General features: G+C 44.8%; 1 protein-coding gene across 11 annotated transcripts in view; it reads left to right on the forward strand.

Annotated features, from left to right (window-relative positions):
* RBFOX1 (RNA binding fox-1 homolog 1) overlaps positions 1 to 24,677 on the forward strand; it is a 1,600,707-nt gene that overhangs the window by 503,805 nt on the left and 1,072,225 nt on the right. For 8 of the 11 annotated variants that reach the window (XM_058681067.1, XM_058681061.1, XM_058681073.1 and 5 more), the window contains exon 3: positions 5,760 to 5,822. The gene's annotated coding sequence lies outside the window, so the exon portion shown is untranslated. Of the gene's footprint in view, positions 1 to 5,756; positions 5,823 to 24,677 lie in introns of those variants that run through there. The other 3 variants (XM_036492873.2, XM_036492872.2, XM_036492874.2) reach the window with 1 other exon arrangement.

Below are 24,677 nucleotides of genomic sequence, written 5' to 3' on the forward strand. Positions count from 1 at the left end.
GAATTCTTGTCTGCCCCTTGCTGGGGAGACCTAGCTGCAGTGCCACATTCCTGGTCTTGGCTTGACCCAGCCAGCTCTTGCTATTGGAGGCATTTGGGGAGAGGGAACCAGTCAGTGGGAGATCTCTCTCTCTCTCTGTTTCCTGTCTCTTTCTGTCTATATTTGCCTTTCAGGTAAAAAGAAGTTTTTTTAAGGCACATTTCTTTTCACATAGAAAATTGAAACCACGTGTATCTTTTCATCTCTTATGATTCTTTTTTTAAGACTTCCTATGTTCTAGGCGCTTTGTGTGGGCCCTGGCGCAGTGACATCACTAGTGTGAGCAGGGCTCTGTGGTATTTCCCAGCTGAAAGCACAGCTTCCCTTTCACCCCACACTCTGAAAGTTGTAGTTTTATGGAATCAGATCTCGTGTGTATCTTTCCTCTCAAAGAGCCACATCACATGCTTCGAATTCAGTGTCCTGCCTTATGTACTTGGTGGCAAAATAGTATAAACACACAGGGAAATTTCCCTGGAGTTCAGCTCTGCTTTTTATACCGGGCCTAGCTCGAGTTTGGAGTGAACTAAAAAGAGCTGCGTTGCCTTCCACATGCCCTGTCATCTCTGGTGGGTTCAAATACAGTTTCTCCAAGCAGCCTTGGTATTTCTGCTCTCACTGGCCTTGAATCTGAGAGTCGAAGGATTTCTTTGGAGTACACACAGCTGCATCCTTTTGACAGACAGTGCAAATTAAAAGATCCGGCGCGGCCCAGGAACCCGGGACCCAAACGTGCCCCTTGGGTTTTCATTTACTGTTAGGTGCTGCAGACACAATTATTGCTGACAGGGAAGCAGAGGCTGGTGGCAGAGTGCGTGCGACGGGTGGCTCATGCCAAGCCATAATTGGGAGGATTATTTTTAATCAGAACATACCCTACAGCCCAAACATTGGAAATCTCCTGTAAGACCAGGCTAGGAAATTAAACAACCAACAATGAGACTCAAAGTGAGGTGTTGTGGGGGGTGGGGATTGTTCGTCTCTCCCAAGGCCCCTACAGCTGCGGTGGTCGCTTGCTCCCCCACTCCGGGGAGCCTGGGAGGGATCGTTCTACAGAGTGTCCCACAGGTGCTGTGCCTAAGCCCTTGTGGTGGGGGTGAGTACAGCCCCGTTACATACAGAGGACTAGTTGGTGCTCCGCGTGTTGAAGCTGTGTCAAGTCAAGGGTAATCTTGGAGTAGCAACTCCAGCTGCATTTCTGCACAAGAAGAACTCAGAGGTTCCTTCCTTTCAGAAATCATTCGCAAGCACCTACTAAGTGCCAGGTGCTCAGCTGGTTCTCCTGTCAGTCATCCAGACAAATTTGCCATTTTTGTCAAGGAATGTCGGCACCTGTTTTGGTGGAAAGGCTGTCATTGGTCAGACAGCCATGGGACTCTTTTTGGCTGTTTGCCTTAGTAAATATATATGGCATAGCAGTGCCAGCTCGCTCTGGTGTGTAATCCTCACACCAAGCTTCTGAAAAGGATGTTGGTATCCCTATTCTGTAGGTATGAAAACTGAGACTCAGAGAGGTCAAGGGACCTGCCACAAGTCTCAGTGGGTTGGAGAATTAATATAAAAATTATTTTCAGGATTTCAGAAACAGAGGGAGACATGTTCCATTTGCTGGTTCACTCTCCAGATGGCTACAACAATCATGTCTGACCCAAGCACACCAAACTACCCTGGTCCCCCGTGTGGTGCAGGAGCCCAAGCACTGGGGGCATCTTCCACTGCTTTCCCAGGATCAGCAGAGAACTGGATCAAGAGCAGAGAACCTGGGACTCAAACCAGATTTCTTGTACTGGATGCCAGTGATTCAGGCAGAGGCTTAGTCCTCTGTGCCACAACAGCGGTCTTGAGACTTCATTGCAAACCCGAGTTTCTGTGCCAAGTCTGGCCACTCACACCTGTGATGGAGCACTGACCGGGGCTCTGAGTCACCGGGAATGGTGACCAGGTCTGTCTTTCCTTCCTTGAGTCAATGTTTGCTGAACACTATCCCTGTCTTGAGCTGGCGGTCTCCAAAAGGTGAGCAAGATCAACACATCCCTTGCTCTCATGGAGTCACACAGTGATGAAACCAGCAAAGTTTGAGTCCCTTTTATCTGCATGTAAAATGGTAGTTTCAAGGAGTATTATGGGGCAGGGGTACAGTAGGTTCTTGGGAACATTTGAGTGGGGTTTTTGTAAGGAAGGAATCAAGTATAGGAGATATTGGGTATACCAAGCATCCCAGATCGAAGACTCCAAAGGGACAGCATCTGTTGACCAGAGAGGAGTAAAGCACCGTCCAAAGCTGGACAGTGCGTAGGCTGGTCAGCCTGCTCTCTCTGCTGTACCAGGGAGGCTGGATCTGTGGCCAGACTCCTCCACGTGGGAGGCCAAGTTATGTGAAACGGTAGGACCAAGTAAAATGGGAAGCCATTGACCCAGGGTGTGAACCGCCAGGTAGTACAATGATATTTCTGTTTTGTGAAGAGTGCCCCAAGGAGATGTGAGGGATGTGCCTCTGGGGATTGTCGTGCTGCGTGTGCAGGAGCAGAGACATGGCAGCCGCCAGCTCTGTTAATGGAGTTGGGGTGGGCAACATCAGCCATGTCCTGACTGCCCACAGGTCATGAACATCAGTGTTTTGGAAGTAATCAGGCTGCTGTTCTGTGCATCCATTTGGATGGAGTGCAGAGGTAAAGGCCACTAACGCGTGCAGCGAGCATTTGCCTCCGTCCCACCCGGCTTTGTTGTGATGTCCTTTCGAGTTTGCTTCACTTTCCAGCTCTTTATTTCCTGCATTTTCTCAGTAGGATGAAAATTCCACGCGGTTCCCCTGGGGCCAGGACTCTTTCCTGGTCACAAATTGCTCTTTAGATAGTTTGCAGGAGTAATTGCAAACTCAGAACAATCTTTGTTAAAAGAAAAGAAAGAAAAAAAAAAAGAAAGGAAGAAAAGAAAAACAGTCTGTGGCTTTTCTGGAACTCCGGAGAATATCCGAAATTGTGCCGGTTCTCTGGGGCTCTTGTGCTCGTACTGATCACCCCCGTTCTCTCCTTGTAAATCACTATCAGCCTTCAATTGTTTCTATGATGATCCACCCAAAGGGTCTGCTGGATGCCTGGTAGTGGAGAAGGAAGGGCTAGACAATTTCCTTGGCCTGTTGGTTGTCTTTACAAATAGATGTGGGGTGTAGGCCTAGGCTGCCAAGCATGTGGAGTTAGATGTTACTGCCTGGGGAGCCCAAGAGAGGACCCTGTTGCTCAGAGAAAAGCTCTGTATAGACTGAAGATCCACATCCTTCCCTGGTGCTGTGTCCTTTTGAGTCCCTGAGAAATCACTTCCCAGCCTCTCCCAATTACTGGGGACTGTGCCAGACGATAAGGCGCCAGAGTGGAATGGAGCACTGCCCTCACCGACCAGGAACATTGGCCTCCATAGGGTAAGGGAGTGATGTCCATTTTTTGGTTCTTATAGAAGGCACTTTTTTCCCCGTTCAAGAATCCATTCCAGCTGGATGAGCTAATGAAAACCACAGAGTGAACCTCTTGTGTCAACCTTGAAGAAGCAGCTGCCATTGCATGAGGTGAACAGAAGTTTAGAAAGAGATGAGATGATCAGAGGGCCAGAGAAGAAACAGGGCCTCGTGTCTTCTTTGTGTCCGGTTGAGCTGAATCTTGGGTGTTGGGGATATAAGGAGTGACTGGAGAGCAGGGACAGGGGTTGAGAAGGTTGAACCTGACCATGGTGGCTGACATTACTTTTGGTAACTAAGAGGATTCATGCTAATTTTGATAAAGACTCTGTGTTATATACTAAGGTTTCAATAAATCTGGTGTTATTATTAAGACTCAGATAATCCTCCCACTGGGGCGTGAATGAATTTCTACGAAAGAACTCTGTAGTTTCACTGTTAATGTCCTAATTGTCCTCTTCTCCCTTTTTATGTGGTTTCATTCCTTTCATCTCTAGAATCTTGTCTCCATTGTTCCTTGGTAGGGTCAGCATTCCTGAGCAAGATCTGTCTTCTAGACTGGACTGTAGTCACCAAGACTACAGTGCCCAGAAGTTTTACTTAATAAATTATAATAAACTTACAACTAGCACTTATCTTGTGCCAAGTACTAAATGAACTGCTTTACAGGTATTAACTTTCAGTATTCAGCCTAGTCCCTTGAGGCAGTTGCTGATTTTTTTCTTGGTTTGACTGATGAAAAAATTAAGACAAAGAAAGGTTAAGTGATTTAGTCATGATTGCAAACCCCGTGTAGTGATCCCCATGATGATGGAAGAGATGAGTGAATGGTTAGATATGTGGGTGGTGGATGGCTGGGTGGCTGAGTGGGTGGATGGGTCAGGGGATAAATGGATAGATGGATGAATGGCACTCTTACTGGTCTTTCATGACACTGATTTGTGAGAGTGATCCATTTATTCAGGAAAACAGATATCAAGACATAACATTATAAAGTAAACGGTTCTTAAAGGATGAATGGTCACCAATTTCCATTTCAGTTCGTAGCTTCCTAGACTCTTGGGTCTCTGTGGGTCTCCTCTCTGTAAGAGTCTCTCAATTATTAATACTAGTGGAGTTACAAAATGTGAACCCATATATACAAGGAGTCTTGCAAAGTTTCATGGAAAATGCATGTGATGAGAGAAAAAAAAACAAGAATTTCAAGTTACTTTTCATCAAAAAAATTGACATTTAACTTATCTACATATTTTTTAAGTGCTTTTGTGTGTGTTTACACATACATACTGTTAAAGGAGGGAATATTTTCTGGCTGTATCTACAAGTAATATTTAAAATGAAACTGTTATTGTGGACTACAATGAGTTTGAGTATAAATTATGTCATACTTTGGTAAGAGTCATTGAATGAGCAGTGGCTCAGAATTCCAGGCCCCTATGATCCATTCTTGTCTCTGCTTCTCAGCTTTCTCTCCCGAGGTGTCCACCTCATGAATGCAAGATACCATGAAAGTCTTACAGACCTATTAGTAGATCTTAGATTTTCTGGCTGTTAATCACTTTTCTCTCAACTTGCAACATTACGTGAGATTATAAAGGCCATTTTCAGTTCAGGTGATACTAGGTTCATATAAACATTATTGAATATGTATCTTACCTTTTTTGATTAGGTGATAATAACCATGTTTCCAAAACTTATTTCAGATGTGACCCCATATATTGTCATTTTCTCACTGTAAGATTAAGCCACTTTCATCTTTGAATTGTTAGCTGTCATGTGATTTAGCTTTATGAAAATCCTATAGATACAGACTGGAGAGATCCAGTTTATTTTATCGAGCCCAACTCTGTGCAGGAAAATGGGCAATTTCTCTACCAGCATCCATTTCCTGTCTCTTCTTGAACTCATCATGTGACCAAGCACTCACAGTATAAAGAACACAGCAGAATGCTTCTGAAAGTGGTGTCCAACTGCTGGAGTTCAAATTTCGTCCCCACGCTGTCATTCATGTTTTGTGCAGCCTAATCGAGATATTTAAACCACGGTTCCTTCTGGAATAAAGTGCTCACATCTCCCTTACTGGAGAGGGAAAAGATTCAATGAGAATGCATTGAAGCACATCATCACCCATCCCCCCTAATATCACTGTTGTTGGGTTTATAATAGAGTCAAACTTTGTCTTGGGGGTTGATGGGGGCTCCTGTGACAAACAAGGCACAGAATTCCATGGCAGTGCCTCAATGCTGAAGCCCTGCCTTCTTTTCTCCCTTAGGAATCTGCTGAAAGAACTCATGCAAGTGGAACCTACGGCTTCCTTGATCAGACGCACCAATCAGTAAGTGCCACCCATTCTGAATACTGGTTGCAGGAACAATGGTTGCACCCGTTGCTGTGACGGGGTTCGCACAAAAGCTCTGCTGTCTGCCTGTGTCTCCTTTTTGTGCCCCATTGTGTGGGATTTGGAGATAAGAAGAGGGTGTACCAGGCGAAACTTCCCTTCTGTAGTCTCAGTTGCCACCCTTCTTGGAAATCCAGAAACCTTGAGTGTTGCTGGTTAGTCCCACTGTCGTCACCTGGGACTGGAAATGCATCCTGGGTCTCTTTTCCTTCTTTTTGCTCAGGTGTCCTCAGCAGGAGAGAGTGTGTGTTTCTCTCCCTCAGTCACATGACCTGGCAAAGTAGGAAGAAATGCCAGCAAACTCAGTATCGCTTAGTGGGAATGCATATTGTTAGAGACATTTAGCAACAGTTCATTTTGCTCTTTTTGAGCAGGAATACATGACTGCTGCATAAAATTACTGCAGAAAAGAAATCTGTACTTTAGGATGCTGGGGTACAGTTTCAAAATTTCATTTGTTTTTAGCAAGTAAGCAGTTTTACGCTGTCTGCCTTTCTCGATGCACACAAGGACTTTATTTTTGGTGAAGTTAACAGTATTTTGTCCAATTTATCCAACTTTTAAAAAATGTATACAAGAGGATTTGGGGTAGCTCTTCCCTAATGTCTGACATAAGCTCTCCTTTGCAGCAGTCCTATCTGATAATAACTTACTTTATGGATAAATCTATAGTAACTGAACAACAAAGATCAAAATTTTAAAAGGCTGACTTAGGAAAATATTTATTTTCTAAAATGTAGCTTCCTTCATAGGTTTCTGATTACTTAGCATATTCTTTTTTGGAGAGCGCTAGGGTATAATTTGGTGTATAAAAATACCATCCCATGGCATAAAGGAGCAGGTGGAATTGGAGGCTGTGGGACTCCAGACCTGGAAGAGGCTCATCAAAGAGAATTCACTGGCCTCAGTGGCATTGCCCGACCCCTCTGTTGCGGAGAAGTTTGCATTTGTGAATTAGAAGGAAGGAGGAGGAGACTGAGAAATGAAAAGATGCTGTATTAGCTGTTTACTACATCAGAATGACTTACTGTAGCCCTGATCAGCTAAAGCTTGTATCACAGCAGAGATCAGAGTCCTGGCTTTTGTTCCTGATAATAAAGGAAATTCCATCTCTAATTCCCCTACATGCCACATCTGTCTTTTCATGCTTTTGAAGTTCAGGCTACAACATTTCCTGGAAACCTTAGGCTTTTGTTAGCGAGAAAAGAAAGAGCTGTTTGGCGTGAAGCCTGTGTGAATCTATTGGCGTGAAGTTCAGTGTGCTTGTTACTCTGGCTGTTGTATGAGGCAGCCTTCTCCTAGGTGCATCTTGGTGGTGCTGAGCAGTGGGGGCCGTGGAGGAAGGAGAGTCTCCAGATGAGTTTTCAGATTATCCGTGACCCTCTGGCCCCTCTGCCCTCCGAACACAATCCAAGATGCACTTCTGGGAAGAAACTGCTGTGCCGATCCTGCAGTGGGGCTGGGGTTCTAACCTAGGGGAGGCTCTGGTCCCTGAGATAATTAGTACAGTGTTATAAGGGAGCTCGTGCTAATTTGTCTGTGGATATGTGTTTCCCTATCTACAGCGGCAGTCTGAAGAGAGAGAGAGAGAAAGTATTAATTTGCTGCTCCAAACCAGGGAGCAGATAGGATAATGTTTTTGAAAATGAGAGAAGGAAGAAATGGGAAAAATGGCTCACTGGAGAGGTGAGGGAAAGCTGCCTGATTCATGTGTGTCTTTCTTATGATGGCAGCTTCCCTGTCACTTGAGCCTCGTCCAGCTTGCTTGGGCCAAGGGGTTGCTACCCATGGAGCGAAAATGGAGTTGTGGGAGGCTGGCTTGTTATAGGAAAGCAAGTGAGCTCACAGCGACCTTGGCACCATGGCTTGCCGTCCGGTTCTCTTCTCTCCTAACGTGGAGGTGAGAGGCTGGAAGGGAGGCTTCTTCTGTGCAGTGTTCCCACATCTCAGAGTTGTGCCTGGACCAGTGTTGGGGTGAACATCTCATTTTGGTCCGAGTCAGGATTTTCATGTCTCCACTGCATGCAGAAAACCAGTTCCCGTTTCCTACCTCCAAGGACATTCCCTGTTGCTCCCCAGAATGTTCTATTCCGATCCTTTGGGTATCAGTCGGCCAACATACCTGACACATGGCTCATTACCAGCCAACATGTTCTTTCATGTGTAGCTCTGTACATTGCTATAAGTGTGTGCTTAAAGAAAGCTCTCAAGAAGGTCGGGATCACAGGGTTCTGGGTTGCACTTCAGTATTGGCATGCTTTCTTACTACTGGTAAGTCAGTTTAGTTTCCAGTTGAATGTTTTCTCAGTCTGTCCTGTCAGCTCAAACTCTGATGGTTTGCTGCGCCAAAGTTACAATTAATTGCTTGAGCAAAAATTAATCGAACATTCTTCTTTTTCCTTAATCCAGCTTTGTATGATGGATCTTTCTGTGATTACTAGAATAATGCCCCCGCAGAACTTTATTGACAAATTAAAACTGTATGTTTTTAAGGTATGAACACAGTCTATTCATATATAATTCATATATCAAGACCTTGTGTAATGATGACCATAATCAAGTTCATTAACATAACCCCCACCTTATGTTAGTTAACTTTGCCAATAGAATAGATGGTGGTGGTCTTTATCTGCTCTATCCATTATAGCAGTCAGTGGCCACATGTCACCACTGACTGCTTGAAATGCATCTACTGCAGTTGAGAAAGAAGTGGTTTTTTAAACGTTTGTCTGTAATCTTACTGGAAGCATATGTGGTTAGTAGCTACCAACTCTAACAATTGCAGAGGGGAAACTTTGTGAATACACAGGATGTACCCACGTTGTTCACACTTGTACCCAGGTTGATCCTGGAGCAGTGCAGATCACCCAGGGCCCTGGGTTAATTGAGGGGTTAATTGCTGCTGTCCTCTGCCCTGTCCCCTGTGTTTGCCCTTGTTTCAGAGACACAGAGCTCACAGTCTCCAAGAATGTGACTGCTGTGCCACGTGCATGTCCCTTCTCACTGCTTGGTGCCTGCCCTCTGCTGATGATTCAAGTCCATCACCTTTGATTTCTGTAGACAGTATCTACTGTAGGGTTGACCTGAAGTGGACCCATCTGTGCTTGTTGCCTATAGTATGAGTAAACAGATTAACAGATGGATAAATAGATGCATCTCACCTTCTAACAGAGCACTGTGTAAGTGAAACATGTTTGACCTTAGATGAGAGTGAGCCATATGGGTGCCTATGATGAAAGCCTTTGGTTAACTGCATATTCTTCGATGATTCTTCTTCTACTGTCAGATACAGGGTAATAGACAATCTATCAGTTAATTTTAGTGGCATGTGCCACATGGATTACCCACGTCCCAGTTGCATTCTCTCTATCACTTGTGACTAACACTTGATTGTCAGACAGAGCCTGCTTGCCTATCTGTGGATGCCACTCTTCTCCCTGGTCTCTTGATCACAGATGTGTCCCTTTAGTCACAGATGGTTTTCTCCTACCACCAACAGATGAATGAGTCTTGCATCTGAGCTTGCCAATAACCTCGCTTTTCCTCATTCCATCTCTTGACTTGCTCTGAGTGCTTATTGTACTTACATTGTTGTGAGATTTTCCCATGTACTTCTCATGCCTAAAGCCAGCTTCCTCTGGATGCCACCCAACAGATTGAGGGAATTACATTGTTGAAACACAAATACCATCTACTTAGCTGCTGAATAAACTGGTTCTTATCTAACACTTTACCTTATCCCTGTGATGCCCTTATTACCTTACTTTTCAGCGTAGCTAAGTTGATCTTTCAACCCTAAGCTCATGATGTGTTTGTTCTCATCAGTTGCATTGCCCCATATTCTTGTAGCCTCCACTTCTGTATACATCTTAGTCAAGCCCTTCTAGTAGTGACAGTCTGTCTGTGGGCTTCAGTTCTTTGATCGTCCCTTATAGAATAAAGAAAATCTTTTTTTAAAATTATTTTTTAATAATCTTACTTAGTTGATTAGGGAACAAAGTGTCAAGGGCTACAGGGTGAAAGTGGGTAATACCATTGTTTCCACATCAATATCATTTTTCCCTGTATCTGGGGTCAGGGAAAAAACAAAGGGAAAAGCCCCACCCAACCTCCCACCCATCCCAGATCCCCAACGGGAGGCACGCTCTGAGGGTCCTGCTCATATAGTTTTGATAGTTCATCAGTTCTGGATTGCTGCCAATCTCTCAGTTCTAATTGCAATGAACCCTATTTAGAATCCACTGGCTGACAGTCTCTTCATGGTTGGAGTTCTAAGATCAGCAGTTCAGTTGGAGGGATCTCCAAAGAAACTTCATCTGAGATGATCCCGGGCCTGATTCTTGTGCAAGTTTGCTAGTACAGAGTCCGACACCGTCCGTCACACCAATTAGCTTATGCTCATGCTGGTCATTGGGATTGCTGGGTTCGTTCTGTTTCCAGCCCTGTCTTCCTCGTGAACCAACGGGTGTTGTAGTCCAGTTCGATCCTGCCCACTTCATACTCGGTCCTCACGCAAACTGGTTGGAGCTGCAGCCTGGTTGGGGCGACTCCCCATAACCCCCACCAGTTCTGCCCCCTACCCTGGTTCCCATGCTTGCCAGTATGTACTGCAGGCTTGTCAAGTCTGTCCCACATCCTGTTTAGCTCTCGCACGTGTCGATGGGCATTGAAGCCCAGCTCAACCCAACCAACCTACTATCCAGCCCACACACCTACTGGCAGGTGCCCTTCTGTACAGCCATCCCTGCCCCTGTCCTGGTGTTCGTGCTGTCCAATGAGAGTGGTAGCCCCGAAGGAGGTGCCCACTATTTCCCTTCTAGGCCACACTCACTCCCAAATTATGCACTCTCCAGGTAGTTCTGTTTTTTCCCTTTGTTTTTTGACTTGACAGAATTAGCTCCAAGTGCCAGCCTCTGCCAGCTAGTACTGCGGCTAGCCCAACCGACCCTCACCCACTCTAGTTTTTGCTTGCACCAGTCGGAACAGTCAGCCCACCGTGGCCCTTCCCTTATCTAGCCCACATGAGGCCCACAGGTGTTATAGCCCTGCCTATTCTGATCTGCCCCCATCCCGACTCACGCTTTCCAATGGAAGTAGTTGTCCAGCAGGGGAGCCCACATTCCCCTGTCAGCTTTGCCTCCTCCCCCTGATTATCACATGTGCTGTTTGGGCACTGCAACCACATCTGGTACGGCTCATCTCAGAATAAAGAAAATCTTAAAGCGGTGTTCAGGATAGGGGATTGATGCCATGGTAATAACAGAGACTCTGGAGCCTGGTGGAACAGGTGAGAACAGTAGGGAGTAAGAGGGAGTGGAAAGAGGAATGGCTGCCATCCAGGGTGTGGGATCCTGTTGAATGAGAAAACCCACAGATTGGCTGTAACTGGAAGAGGTCGGGAGGCATCAGCCAGAACACTTGGGGGAGAGATAATGAGAGCAGTGGTGACATGCACATTTCTTTAATTAACAGCCCCTTGTAGGGTGGGTTTGTTATCAGCTGTATGTGGAGCCCTGTGCTCTGGGGACATACAGCATCGTGACTCATTTTGATAATTCTCACTGACAGCCATGCTCATTTTGATATCTGACCAGTCACCAGCCCTCCTTATGCATTCCTGCTTTTAGCCTGTCTTCTTGGGGCCTCCTTGTCTCTGCGAAGCTGCCACAGATCAGAGCTCAGTCAGACCCTTCCCCTTCCTCCTCCTCCTGTATTCTGGATGGGGAGTGCAGGAGTTCAGGGGATCCTATCTGTTTGAGGAAATGAGGGGGGGACTCTAAGCTGGGGCTGGCAGAGGAATGAAAGAAGAAAGACGCACAGCTCCTGCTGCCTCTCTATTGTTAGCACAAAGGGAGGTGAGAAATAACAGAGGAGAGAAGGATCATCTGCATGATGGTAGGATTTAAGGACCTTGAATAAGGAAGAGAGAAGCCCGCAGCAGCTCCTCACCGAGGGCCTGCTTATTCTCCATCACTTTCCCCAGTTTAAATCTGCCACCGCACTTAGGATGCATCCTAATTATCATTTTTATTACTTGTGTATTATCTGTCTTGCCCATTGAACTGGAGGAGTTATGACGGGATTGTGTGTGTCTGTCTCGCTTGCTGCTGTGTCCTGAACACCCACAGGAGTGGCAAACACATCCATATTTTGAATGAATTATTTATTTAGTGGTGTGGATTAATGCAATGAGCAAGGATCCCATTTGTGCTTTTAAACCGTTCTTCTGTCATTCATGACCCCCCACCCAACCCCAACACCTTCAGATCAGTCATTGTGAAGTTCAGAGAGGCAGGTTCTAGTCCTGGCTCTGAATTCACCTGATGCTTCACCACCCATCAGGCTAATCTGACTCCATTTCCTTGTTACAGTGATGTTAATAGTAGGAATTCAAGACCTAAAACTCCTTCCAAGCTGGAGTTCAGAGAGTAATTAAGGAAGATAGGCTCCTGAAGATGACATTGAAAGGGAAGGTTCTGTGACTTCATTGAGACCCAGAGGGATGAGTTTGGGTGGGTAGCAGTGCCATCCTGGCCCACCTATGTAGGGAAATAAGCATATTGTCTCCTGGGCCAGGAAATGTGTCCTGTAGGCTTCCAGCCAACACAGGACAGGCACACTGCTTTTTCTTGAGTTAGAGAATTAAAGGGAGTAAAAGCAGCTTGTACTTGAATCTTTTTCTATTGACTCTGCCTCCTAAGAGGTGAAATCTTTGTTTTCTTCTTAATCGTGCATCATTTCCCCATTGGAGGACCTGAGGACAAACGCTGGTTTGATATGTCTGCTAAATCCCTTCACTGAAGCTAAAGACTGAATCTGCTTGGTGTTTCTACTTCAGTGTTATAATCAAAGTTATTTACTTGAGACATGGGTGGACCTGTAAGAATCTATGAAAGTTGCAAAGAACAAATTATGGTGAAATAATGTAATATGGTGAAAGCAAGGAATTTTTCCTTTCCTTTCCTTCTTTCCTCCTTCCCTCTCTCCTTTCTCTCTCTTTCTTTCTTTTCTTTCTCTATTTAATCTATATGTGCATGTATATTTATATCTATAATGCAAATTCCTCGCTGTCTAACCACCTTCATAGAAACACGTGGATAGACTTATCTGTCAGTCCCTGTCCATCTATCTCTAGCTACATGACCATGTGGGTAGATTCTTTTGGATTGTAGAAAGTATTTGCAGATCCTTGCTTCACGAAGTGCGCATTCCAACCCTTTGCCTGGTACGTAATCAGTGCTAAGTATACGGTAGCGATGACTGCTGTTGTTGATGGTGAGAACAATTTCGTTACTGGGAAGTTCTCTTTTCAGCACCTGATGTGCTGACATGAGCTTGACTCTATGTGTGTGTGTGTGTGTACTCACTGACAAGTTGATTAACTCTTATTGGACCTCCAAAGACCCCTTTAATGAAGACAAATCATTAAAAAAAGAAAGAAAAGAAACTCTTGTGTTGTATTCTAGCTGACATGTAAGCCAGTGTTCTTATCCTGAGAATGTTATCATTCCTTTTCAAAAAGCTTTGGGGCAGTTTCATGGATGAGTCCTTGCTGGGTGCTGAGGCTATTGGAGTGAAAAGACAGATGAGGCCTTGAGCCCATGCCCAAGTTTTTAGATAAAATTTAAAATAAAATGACCCAGGATGCATGAGCTGCTATGGGCTCCCCTCTTCACAGAGAGCAAGGAGGTGACAGGCTCATGAACATCCCCTGGTAGATGCCAGATCTTGGCTTACTTCATCCCAGCCTGGATGTTCTCGCTTCACCACTGGCTGGCCTTCCCCACCATCCTTCCTTACGCTTTCTGAAGGACATGGTCTCCTCCCCTAGACGACGACCTTTGGGACTTCAGAGAGCTAGACCCTCCCCATCCGAGTCCATCAGCCTGCCCTCTGTGCAGAATCGATGCCCGTTTCCAGCTGCTAATGCATTAATAACAGAAACGTCCCTGGCCGTGACCTACCTGAGTCATTACACACTAATCATAGGAGGCAATTTCAAGCAGATTGACTGGTGATCATGTCCTCCCCGGCGTCCAGGCGAGAGGACACACGGCTGCCTTCACAAGCCCAGAGCAGATGGCCCGAGAGCATAATCACCCACCGCAGCCGGTGAAGGTCTGGCTCCAGGAAGGGGAGCCCACACGTCTTGCATGCAAATCTGGGCCATCTCACCCAGGGGCACTGCACTAACTGCCCGCTCTCCATTTTGGAGCAGAACCCGTGCCCTTAGTAACCTTGCTAGTGCCCAGGTTAAAGTTAGCATGGCAGCAGTTCTCTGCAGACCTTGAGGGAAGGGGAGTGGAGTTCCCTGCATCTGAATCATGCAGCAGAGCACATCACAGCTCTGGAGCTGCTTCACATCCTTCCCGGCTTTGCCCGAATCCAGGTCCAGGTTTGCGGTGCAAAGCCATGGCCTTTATGGTCTTGTGCTTCTGTGCTACTGTTTCCCTGAAGTTGAACTTGGAACGTATTCTGTTTGTGCCCGGCTAGTTCCTCTATCACTATCCTAAGTCTCTCTCTCAGTATTTTATGCCTTTATTGTGGGGATTTAGGAGGCCTCTGTTCTTTACAGCATCATTGGTAATACCAGTTAATTATTCAGCACCTGTACAATCTGCTTCCTGAGGATATTTATATACTTCTGAATGGAAATGTTTGAGAAAAGGATAGAAGTGCCTTCAGCATTTTGTATTGCTTATTCCGTTTTTAAATGAATAATGCTCATTTATAGTAGCTCACAGTGCTTTGGGCTTTCTAGCATTGTCATCTTGTTTATGACGGATCTTCAAAGAGTTCATGGGAAATGCGCGTATACATGAAATTGGAAATTTTCTGTAGTACAGTAATTCATTATTTAATTCCATTTCCACACGAATTTTTTGAAGTTCCTTCACATTTGCCCATAATGAGGACTCACGTTGTTTGTAAAAGGAGCTAAGCCAGCAACTTGTTTGTAGCAAGTAAACATGTGAGTCGTAAAGGAGCTTTACCTTTAAGAACTTAGAAAATAGAGGGGAAGCCAGAGCAGCATATAACTCATTACTCCCATCACCTGATCGTGTTCTGAGAAAAAAGACTGATTAATTCAGACACTAGGCAATTCTGAGCCAGGTGCAACCCAAGAGCCTCCCCCTTGGTCTGATCTGAGATAAACATTAGGTTATTTCTTAACAAACATTCAGAGAGCTGAAAATCAAGGATCCTGTAGTTTCAGTCCTGGGGACAACTGCTCTGTCTATAAATTCACATACAATGTTTTTGCTATGTGCGTTGTGTGCTTGGTTTGGTTTTTTAGAGCACACCTTGCAATAACAGCTTCTGAAAATGCTGTTGTTGGAACTTCGTGGAAGTGAGATAATGCCTGACATTTTTGGTGGTGTGTGCTCCGTACATCCAACAGTTCATTTAGATTCCAATAAGGGAAGCAGTAGCTCTAGTGGAAAAAGTGCAGACTGAGAGACAAACAAATGGGAATTCAAATATAGGCTGTCTGTTTTCTTTTTTGTTGCTTTCTTCTTACCACATCTACAACCTTGGAAAAGTGGCTTCATTTTCTTCAACCCCAGTTTCCCAGTTTCCTCAAACCCCAGTTTCTTCACTGTAGTGAAGATAGTGGTAGAAGGCCCTGGCTGTCTTATGAAACATTCCTTGGAGAATGGAAGCAGGTGCTTGGCACAGCACTTAAGACACTGTAGGTTGCCTTCTGGTGTCTGAGTCTTTGGACTCCAGCAATGTCTCTGCTTCCAGTTCCATCTTCCAGCTTTGTGGTAATGTACACCCTTATGGGTAACGGGTGATGACTCAAGCTATTGGGCCCCTACCACTCATTTGGAAAATCTGGATGAAGTTTCAAGCTTCTGGCTTTGTGCTGGCTCAGCCACAGCTGTTGTAACTGTTTGGAGAATGACCCAGAAGATGAGAAGTACCTCTTTTTAAACATTCTGTTGTCTCTTAAATACATTTAAAAGTTTAAATCCTGGTTTAAAACAAAATGAAATTTTATTATGATGGCAAATTGCAACTGAATATGTAGAAGCTGATAGAATTTTGGAAAAATTCCTTGAGGGAGTGTGTTTATTAGGACAAAGCCTTTGGGATAGAATAAACCAGGAACACAGCTTTGGTAGGAATCAGTTCAGGAAGACAGAGCTGCAAAATCCACTCTGTTTTAGTAACCAAGGATGGAGTGGGGAGGCTTGATTTGCTGCTGATGAGGGTGGAGAGAGGGGCAGACAGGAGCAAAGGATCCAGACAGCATGTAAGTGGAGTATGATGACTGTGTGAGAGAAAGAGTCCCAAGGATATCGGGACTGCTAGTGAAATCCAATTTGAAGTTTTCTTCTCTTTCTGCCCCTTTTACCTCCACTACCACCCTGAGACCAGCCTCTTCCTTCAAAGTATTTTGACAGTTGATGTTTTATGAAAGTTATATGAAGTGGTCAGATCCCTTCTGGGGTTAACATAGCAAGGAACAGATGTCGCACTGAATCATTCTTAAGATAGAAGCCAACATATTGACAGTGTGAGCTTAGGCCAGCCAGGCCATGTACTCATTTCATCCTCTTTATAACTGGGTGAGATAAATCCTAGTAATTATTGCTGTGGTAGAGGTGAGAATAACAACTCAAAGAGGTTGCATGAATTTCCCAAAGTCAAATATAACATGCAAGAGGTAGAGCTGGATTTGGACCCCAGCTGATTGGAGAGTGCACCTTGCCTGATCATCACACTTGGCTTGTTTTATAATGCACCTTGACGCACAGGTGCCAGGGGACTGTGAGTGTCAAGGGCTTCAACAGAGGATCCAGTTGAAGATTGTGGTACCTGAAAGCCTCAGCTAACATGTGGCTTCCAACTCTACTTCTCCATAAAGTTGATGGCTGGCATGATGAAAGCAAAAACAGACTTCTGCCATAGAGATTGTCTTCCTACTTCTCTTTTTGATCCCCAGAATAAAAAGGAGAAACATGTAGTATGCCATACTTTATACCGATATATTCGAGGGAATAGCAAAAATTTCATTGCAAATAAAATTGAGACATATGTTTCTTTTGGTGCCAAAATATTTGAAATCCACATATAGTGTTTTTTTTTTCCATAAAATACATTTTCTATCAATTTTGATGGGCCTTGTATAGCTGGCTTGTAGTTTAATATTGAATTGTTTGTAGTCAAATATCTCATAGAGAATTATGAGTATGGGGAAGTGAAAGGATTCTAAAGTTAAAAAAAAAAAACTTCTGATTCAAAGCACACAATCCTGTGACCTCAATCAGGGCGCTGCTTCCTGGTACTGACTGTGCAAACAGGCTGTTTTGAAGCGCGAGGCGGTGCCACACCTGCACAGACTCCTCAGAAGTGTTGTGCATCTTGGCGTTTTCCACAGGAGCCCTCACATTGCTCAAAGGCACTGTAGGCTACAGTCAAGCCCTCTCTCCCCCGGGTGAGAGCTTTGATCAGGGGTATGGTCCAAGGTGGGGAATCAGAGCCGGCCCCCCACCACGCCTGTGATTCTGTGCCTCAACTCTTCTCGATGGGAGTCCCTCTCTCCCCGTATCAAGCAGTGGCTAGAGCAGTACACTCATTCATTAAAAAAAAAAAAATATCAATGCTGAATGCTGTTCTGTGCCGGGCATGGTGCCAGCCACTAGGAAGAGAAACAAGACTGTATGCTTTCTGGGACTTACATTTTCCAGGAAAAAAATAACCCAAATATTAGTTAAGTAGTTATACAAAAATATATAATTACATATTTCAGCAAATGCTGTAAGGTAAACACACAGCGTGTTAGAAGACTATGTGCCCAGCATGGTAATTTACCTTGGCTGTTAAGGAAGTGACAGAAATTTGAGACATCCTCAGAAAAAAGGCGTCTGTGGAGTAGCAGCATAATGTGTGGCACTTTTGAGGAATCAACAGAAGGTATGATTTGGACATCAGACAGCAAGGAGCTGCACAGGAAGCTGGAGGAGCAGGTATGAGAGAAATGGCCCTCAAGGTACCATGGGTGCCGTGGGAGGATATTAAAGGGCCTCAGAATATAATGGAGATGATTGTATCTGCGTTTTCTTTTGTAAGAATTATTTAGAGAGAAGGAATGATAAAAGAGAGAGCGAGATCTTTCATTTGCTGGTGTACTCCTGCAATAGCTTGGGTTGGGTCGGACTGAAGCCAGGAACCTGAAAATCCATCAAGGCCTCTCGTGTGGATGGCAGCGACCCAAGTACAAATACTAGTGCCATCTCCTGCTGCTTTCCCAGGTGTGTTAGCAGGGAGCTGGACCACAAGTGGAGCAACTGGGTCTCAAACCAGCACTCTTAGGGTTGCTAACTTCTCAGGTAGCCCTTAACCTGCTGTTCCCAAATGCCGACTTTTACAGGTGTGTTTTCTGGAAGGTTACTCTGGCTGCTGTGTTGGAAAATGTTTGGAGTAGAAGCAAAATAAAAGCAAACAGGATTTGTTGAAGGAGTATGTGAGGAAATGATTGTATTGGCTTGGAGTAGGAGCGCAGGGTTTTTTTTTTTAAGATTTACTTATTTTTATTACAAAGTCAGATATACAGAGAGGAGGAGAGACAGAGAGGAAGGTCTTCCATCCAAAGATTCACTCCCCAAGTGAGCGCAATGGCCAGTGATGTGCCGATCCGAAGCTGGGAACCAGGAACCTGTTCCGGGTCTCCCACACAGGTGCAGGGTCCCAAAGCACTGGGCCGTCCTCGGCTGCTTTCCCAGGCCACAAGCAGGGAGCGGGATGGGAAGTGGAGCCGCTGGGATTAGAACCGGCGCCCATATGGGATCCCGGGGCGTTCAAGGTGAGGACTTTAGCTGCCAGGCCACGGTGCCGGGTCCAGGAGTGCAGGTTTTATCAATGGAATGAAACTGGAGGATTCTAGCAATCTGTCATCTGTCTATGTGTATTTGTTGTCTATCTGTCATCTGTTTGTACATATTTATCATCCATATAATGTCTGTCATCTGTATTTTTCTCTTTTATCATCCATCTACCTGTCTCTACCTATTTATGTTTGTATATATTTATGCATCTTTATCGTCTGTCATCTATGAAGGGGCTTGAAAAAGTTCATGGAAAATTGAATGAAAAGCCAGTGTGATTTTTTTTAAAGTATTTATTTATTTTTAAGTAAGAGTTATACACACACAGAGAGAGAGAGAGAGAGAGAGATATCTGTCTTCCTTCTGCTGGCTGGCTTCCCAAATGGCTACTATGGCCAGGACTGGGCAGGCCAGAGCCAGGAACCAGAAGCTTCTTCCAGTCTCCCGGGTGGGTGGCAGGAGCCCAAGCACTGCTTTTCTCAGGTGATTAGCAGGGAGCTGGATTGGAAGTGAGGCAGCCTGGACGTGAATTGGTGTCCATACTGAATGCTGGCGTCACAGACAATGACTTTACTTGCTGTGCCACATGCTGACCCCGTCGATATGAATTTGATATGAACTTTCAGATTCTTAATTAATGTCCATATCTATTTATTATCTGATACCTATGTGTTTATTATTCATTTGTGTATATTTTTAAAATAATTGATTTACTTACTTGAAAGGCAGGGTTACAGAGATTTCTCTCTTGCATCCACTGGTTCATTCCCCAGATGCCTACAGCAATCAGGGCTGGGCCAGGCTAATGTGAAACCAGGAGCCTGGAATTCCATCTGAAGCTCCCATATGGGTGCAGGGGCCCAAGGACTTGGGCCATCTTCCAGTGCTTCCCCAGGTGCATTATCAGTGAGCAGGATCAGAGCTGGAGCAGCCAAGACTTATAGCATACTTTGATATGGAATGCCAGTGTCTTAAGCAACTACTGTGCTACATCTCTGTATCTCTCCTGTCCTTATTATGTTTGTATCTATCCATTTATATTTACCATCTATTGTGTATATTTGCCATTTACATGTATGTCTTTATCTTGTATATGTCATCGGTAAATGTATATTTGTTTAATAGTATATCAATCTTCTGTCTGTATGTTTGTTATCTAGTCCATTCATCTGCCTGCCTATCATGTTTCTCTGTCTATTGAGTGTTGCTTAATGTCTAACCATTTGCTCAGTTCTCTGGCTCATCATTATATCCTGAGTAACTCTAGATATCATGGGGTTGTGTTTGGTTTTCCTTCTCTTTTAGAAATCCATTTCATCCTTGACCTGGGAATGGAGCAATGATTTCTTCTCCTCTGTTACAGTTTTCTGGAGGTGGCCGCATTGGTTTCTTTCTGCTTTTCTTTCTGCCACCGTCCCCTGTTTTGCCTGGGATGACACTGTTTGTTTTATGTAAGTTCTCATGCACTGAAAGCTGATGTTCTTAATAGTTCTGTCACTAGTGTTCCAACAAGCTTCTGAAAAGCTGCGTGTGATGCCTGCAGGAGATGGGGCCATCTCAGCAGTTTGTGTAACACCAACTGGGGGTGAGGTAGCAGAAAAATAATTAGTTGAGTTAGATGTAAATGGAAGATAAATGGAGCAACTGTTAATATGTGTGTGCCTGAGAGGAGGAGTGGCCTGCTTCATTTCAGGTTTGAGGAAGAATAATTGAATCAATGGCTATGCCAATGAAAGCAATATTAAGAGATTTTATGGTGACCTATAAGGCTGGAAGAGCTAAATCCAATCACCCTCCTCCATTTTTGAGGTGTCTATTGTGATCTTGTCACTGTGTGAAGTATTTTAGCTGAATTGAAATGGGGAGGGGATGACAGAAAGCCACAAGGCTCTTCAAGGGAGCTGAGATTTCATAACGTGTTAACCGTTCAAGCAAAGGTTGAGCAGCAGTTGCAGGCTGGGTCAATTGGTAAAGCAATTAAGGAGAACAGGAACAGTGTTGATGCTAGGAGCTGTGACTCAAACCGTGCCTGTGGCTTGTTTCCTTGGCATCTCAGAGCAATTGTTCTGCTATATAGAGGGTGAGCATCTCCTGGTGGGGCATTAGCACATTCCACTTCACACACTGACTCCAGTTTCCTGCTTATGTAGACCCCCAGGGAAAGTGGAGCTGGCTCCAGGGGTGGGGTCCTTGCCACCCATGATGTAAGACCTGGCTTTGGTCATGCCTGGCCATTGTAAACCTATGGAAGAGTGAGGCAGTGCATAAGAGCTGTGTGTTTGTGTGTCTCAAATAAATGGAAAATGTTTACAGACACAACGATCTGATCAACACTCCTCAAGGCTGTGCAGGTAGCACTAGAAGCAGCAAGGCATGAGGAGAAAATGCCCTTTGCTTGCCATTTGCTTATTAGGAAGCTGTTAATTGCATAGAGGTATAGGCAGATGTTCAGAGAAGATTTAAGTCACCATGCATCATAGTATGAATGAAAAAATGGAGATAGGCTTTAGAAAACAGGTAGTGGTAAATCCTTGGCTGAGTAGGTCCACACTTTGTAATGTTATAGAATATAAACAAGCAGGATACTAATTGCACCTTCTAAAGCATGAGGCCCTCTGCTTAAAATCTCACAAAACAGGAAACATTCCTTGTGTTTCACGATTGACCGAATACCATGCTTTGGTATGTTTCACATGCTTTCGCTCAACACTCTGGCTGTGTTGTGTGTGTGTGTGTGTGTGTGTGTGTGCCTGATATCTCTCAGTTGTTTCATGCTAAGAGCTCACTGTTTACTGTTTTCTGATGTATTCATTTTAAAAGAATCTGTCATTATAACTTCTCTTTTGTCTCACATTTTTTCGTATGATGGGCCTACGTTTTTCTTTTGCGTCCATCCTTATTTTCTCAGCGTTGACTATGAAATTGTCCATTCATGGTTACAGATCTAAAAAATTTTCAGTATTTCCTGTTAAAAGTCAGAAGTGGATATAGACAGACCCGTTTTTATTTGTTAACTCGAGTTTCAAATAGGTGACATATGTTTGCCTTTGTTTATAATAGGTATTATAACTTGGCTTTTCAAACTATATCGCAAAGATTAGTGCTCAGAGTTTTCTCTAAAAAGATATTGCTTACCATCTGTGTGATTTTTACTCACCAATTGTCAGAAAGCTGATTTTCCTATGTAAGTAAAGCATTTTCTAGTGTCTCATTAGTGGAAGAAATAAAAAGAGAGCCACCCTGTGCCATCCCTTGGAAAGTCTCAAGGACTTTGTACCCTGAAGGTTAAAGAGCAATTAAAGTGAATTAAGCTATCCTTTATTTTTAAAGGGGAGGAAGCATAGGAAAACAATTCTAGACCAATGCAGATTCTTCTAGGGGGTAAATTTTAGCAGTTGAATAACTTTGCCTTGATTAAAGAAGGAAATAAGTACTTGAGAGGAAATGTGTTACTTTAGGGTTATTGACAAATAGCAGCTCGTGGTGCCAAGAAACCTGACCACTTGGCACCCACTGGAGAGGAGTTTCATTAAAAGTCACCTGAATATGCCATCATGGTTGCTGTGTGTGGAGAAATATGATTCCACCTGCCCTGAATCTCAAGTGTGCGTATCTGGATTGGGTCATGGGGAATTTTACGTCTTGATTTAGTGAATAGGACTCCAGGCAGAGGGCAGGCAAATAGATTTCTTCTTGTTCGCCAGTTCTGATTAGTGAAGGCGCCCTGTAGTTTTGTTGAGAAGAATTCATCGGAGCTCAGCAGGAAAAGTGCTGTGATTGATTAGCGATGTCTTCCAGGGGTACAGGAAGGGGGAGTGATGGCTCACATTCCAGGTCTCAGCGTTCTCTTCCAGGCAGGCGAACATCCTCCCCCGGTTGTCTGAGAGGGGCCTTTTGTCTCGTTGGCGTGGAGAAGGAATACCCAGATGAATTGGTTTCATGTTCCTGTCAAGCAAGTGATAACACTTGTGTCCTAGAGTCTCAGGAGTGAAATTAGGGTTCAGCTGGGAATACCTACCAGTTTTTTAACCAAGTCTCTGTTCACCTAGGGATTTAATTGCAGGAAATTCCTCCTGTCATTTTGTGTAGGGAATACTGTTTGCATGAGGTGTAATCAGTTTATGCTGCTGGGTGTTGCTAAGCCCACAAGGCAGATGGGGAGCCTGGTTCCATTCCCTTCAGGGAAAGGCAAATGGGAACACAACCGCGTAGCTGTGAAGGTGGCATTCTCATTTCTGAGTCTGTATTGGGCCCCAGGTGGAGGAACTTGGCAGCGCGCTGCTGGATCCTGGCGTGTCTGTCTCTGAGCAGATGCTGTATCCGAGTGGAGAGCCAGGAGCAGGAGGAAGATGTGCATTCCTGCAGTGACGGGTGCACTGAGGGACAGTCCTGTCTCCTCCACTGACCCCATTCATGAAAACGAGAAATGTCGTAGATAGGGAAAAAACTTAAAACTTGAAATATGTAATAAACATGGCTTACATAAATAGTGGTGTGTTTCCTATCCATGATTGCTGTCTGTGCACAGCCTAGCTGTTGGTCTCAAAAGATTCATCAATGTTGGGTAGGAGCAACAGCCTGCTGGGATAGTGAAGCCAGCAGGTGGTGTAATCAAGTCATTATTTTTTAAAGAAAGTGTTTATTTATTTATTTCCATGTGCTTGAAAGCCAGAATGAAAGAACGAGACAGACAGACCAGGTCTGGACAAGGCTGACGCCAAGAACATGGGAGTCCATCCAGGTCTCCCTTGAGGGGAGCAGGGGGACCAACCAGTTGGACCACCTTGTGTTGCCTTCAAGGATGCATCAGTAGGACACAGGATCAAAAACAGCAGCGCCTGGTGTGATGGCCTAGCAGCTAAAGTCCTCACCTTGCACACACCGGGATCCCGTATGGGCACAAGTTCTAATCCCAGCAGCCCTGCTTCCCATCCAGCTCCCTGCTTGTAGCCTGGGAAAGCAGTCGAGAACGGCCCAAAACCTTGGAACCCTGCATGTGCGTGGGAGACCTGGAGGAGGTTCCTGGCTGCTGGATTCAGATAGACGCAGCTCTGGCTGTTGCAGCTGCTTGAGGAGTGAATCAACAGATGAAGATCGTCCTCTCTTGTCTCTCCTCCTCTCTGTATAGCTGACTTTCTAATAAAAATAAAATAAATCTTAAAAAAAAAAATAGAAGAAACAATTCGGTATGGAATGTGGACACCCTAAATGGCAGCTTGACGCTCTGTACTCCAGTACCCACCAACGTCACCATCTTTGAGGTAGCCTCTGACATTTGGCATCTTGTTAACCTGTTTGATCCTTGGTTTCCTCATCTTAAAAACGGATCAGATTAGAGCTGGCATTGGCTTATCAGGCTAATCTTCCATCTGTGACTCCAGGATCTCACACTGGCCCCTGTTTGAGTCCCAGCTACCCAACTTCTGATACAACTCCCTGCTAATGCCGCTGGGAAAACAGCAGAATATGGCTCAAATGCTTGGTCCTCATCACCCATGTGGACCTGGAAGAAGCTCCTGGCTTTGCACTTGCCCAGCTCCAGATGTTGTAACCATTTGGGGAATAAACCAATGAATGGAAGATTTCACTTTCTCTCTCCCTACACTCCACACCTCCCTCCCTGTCTCTCCTTCTCAATTAAAAATAAAGCACAATGAAACAAAATGAAAACAGCAAGATGTTTAAAAAAGTGGATCAAGCCACAGACACGTGAGGCATGGTTGGCTCATCCAATGGTGCCCACCCTGAGTTCTGTTCACAGATGAGATGCTGCATCTCAGATGAGTCAAGACTCTCAGGTAACTGGATGACAGGGTCGAATTTGAACATAGACACTCATCTCAGTGGCCATTGAACCTGGACACTCATCTCAGTGGCCATCCTCCAGGATGCTGTACTGCTGCACAGAGGGCTGAGCTCTGGAGCCGCCACCAATGCTGCTTCTGGGAGAGTAGTG

Source organism: Ochotona princeps, chromosome 24 (genome assembly GCF_030435755.1).
Source record: "Ochotona princeps isolate mOchPri1 chromosome 24, mOchPri1.hap1, whole genome shotgun sequence".
Classification (NCBI taxonomy): Eukaryota; Metazoa; Chordata; class Mammalia; order Lagomorpha; family Ochotonidae; genus Ochotona; species Ochotona princeps.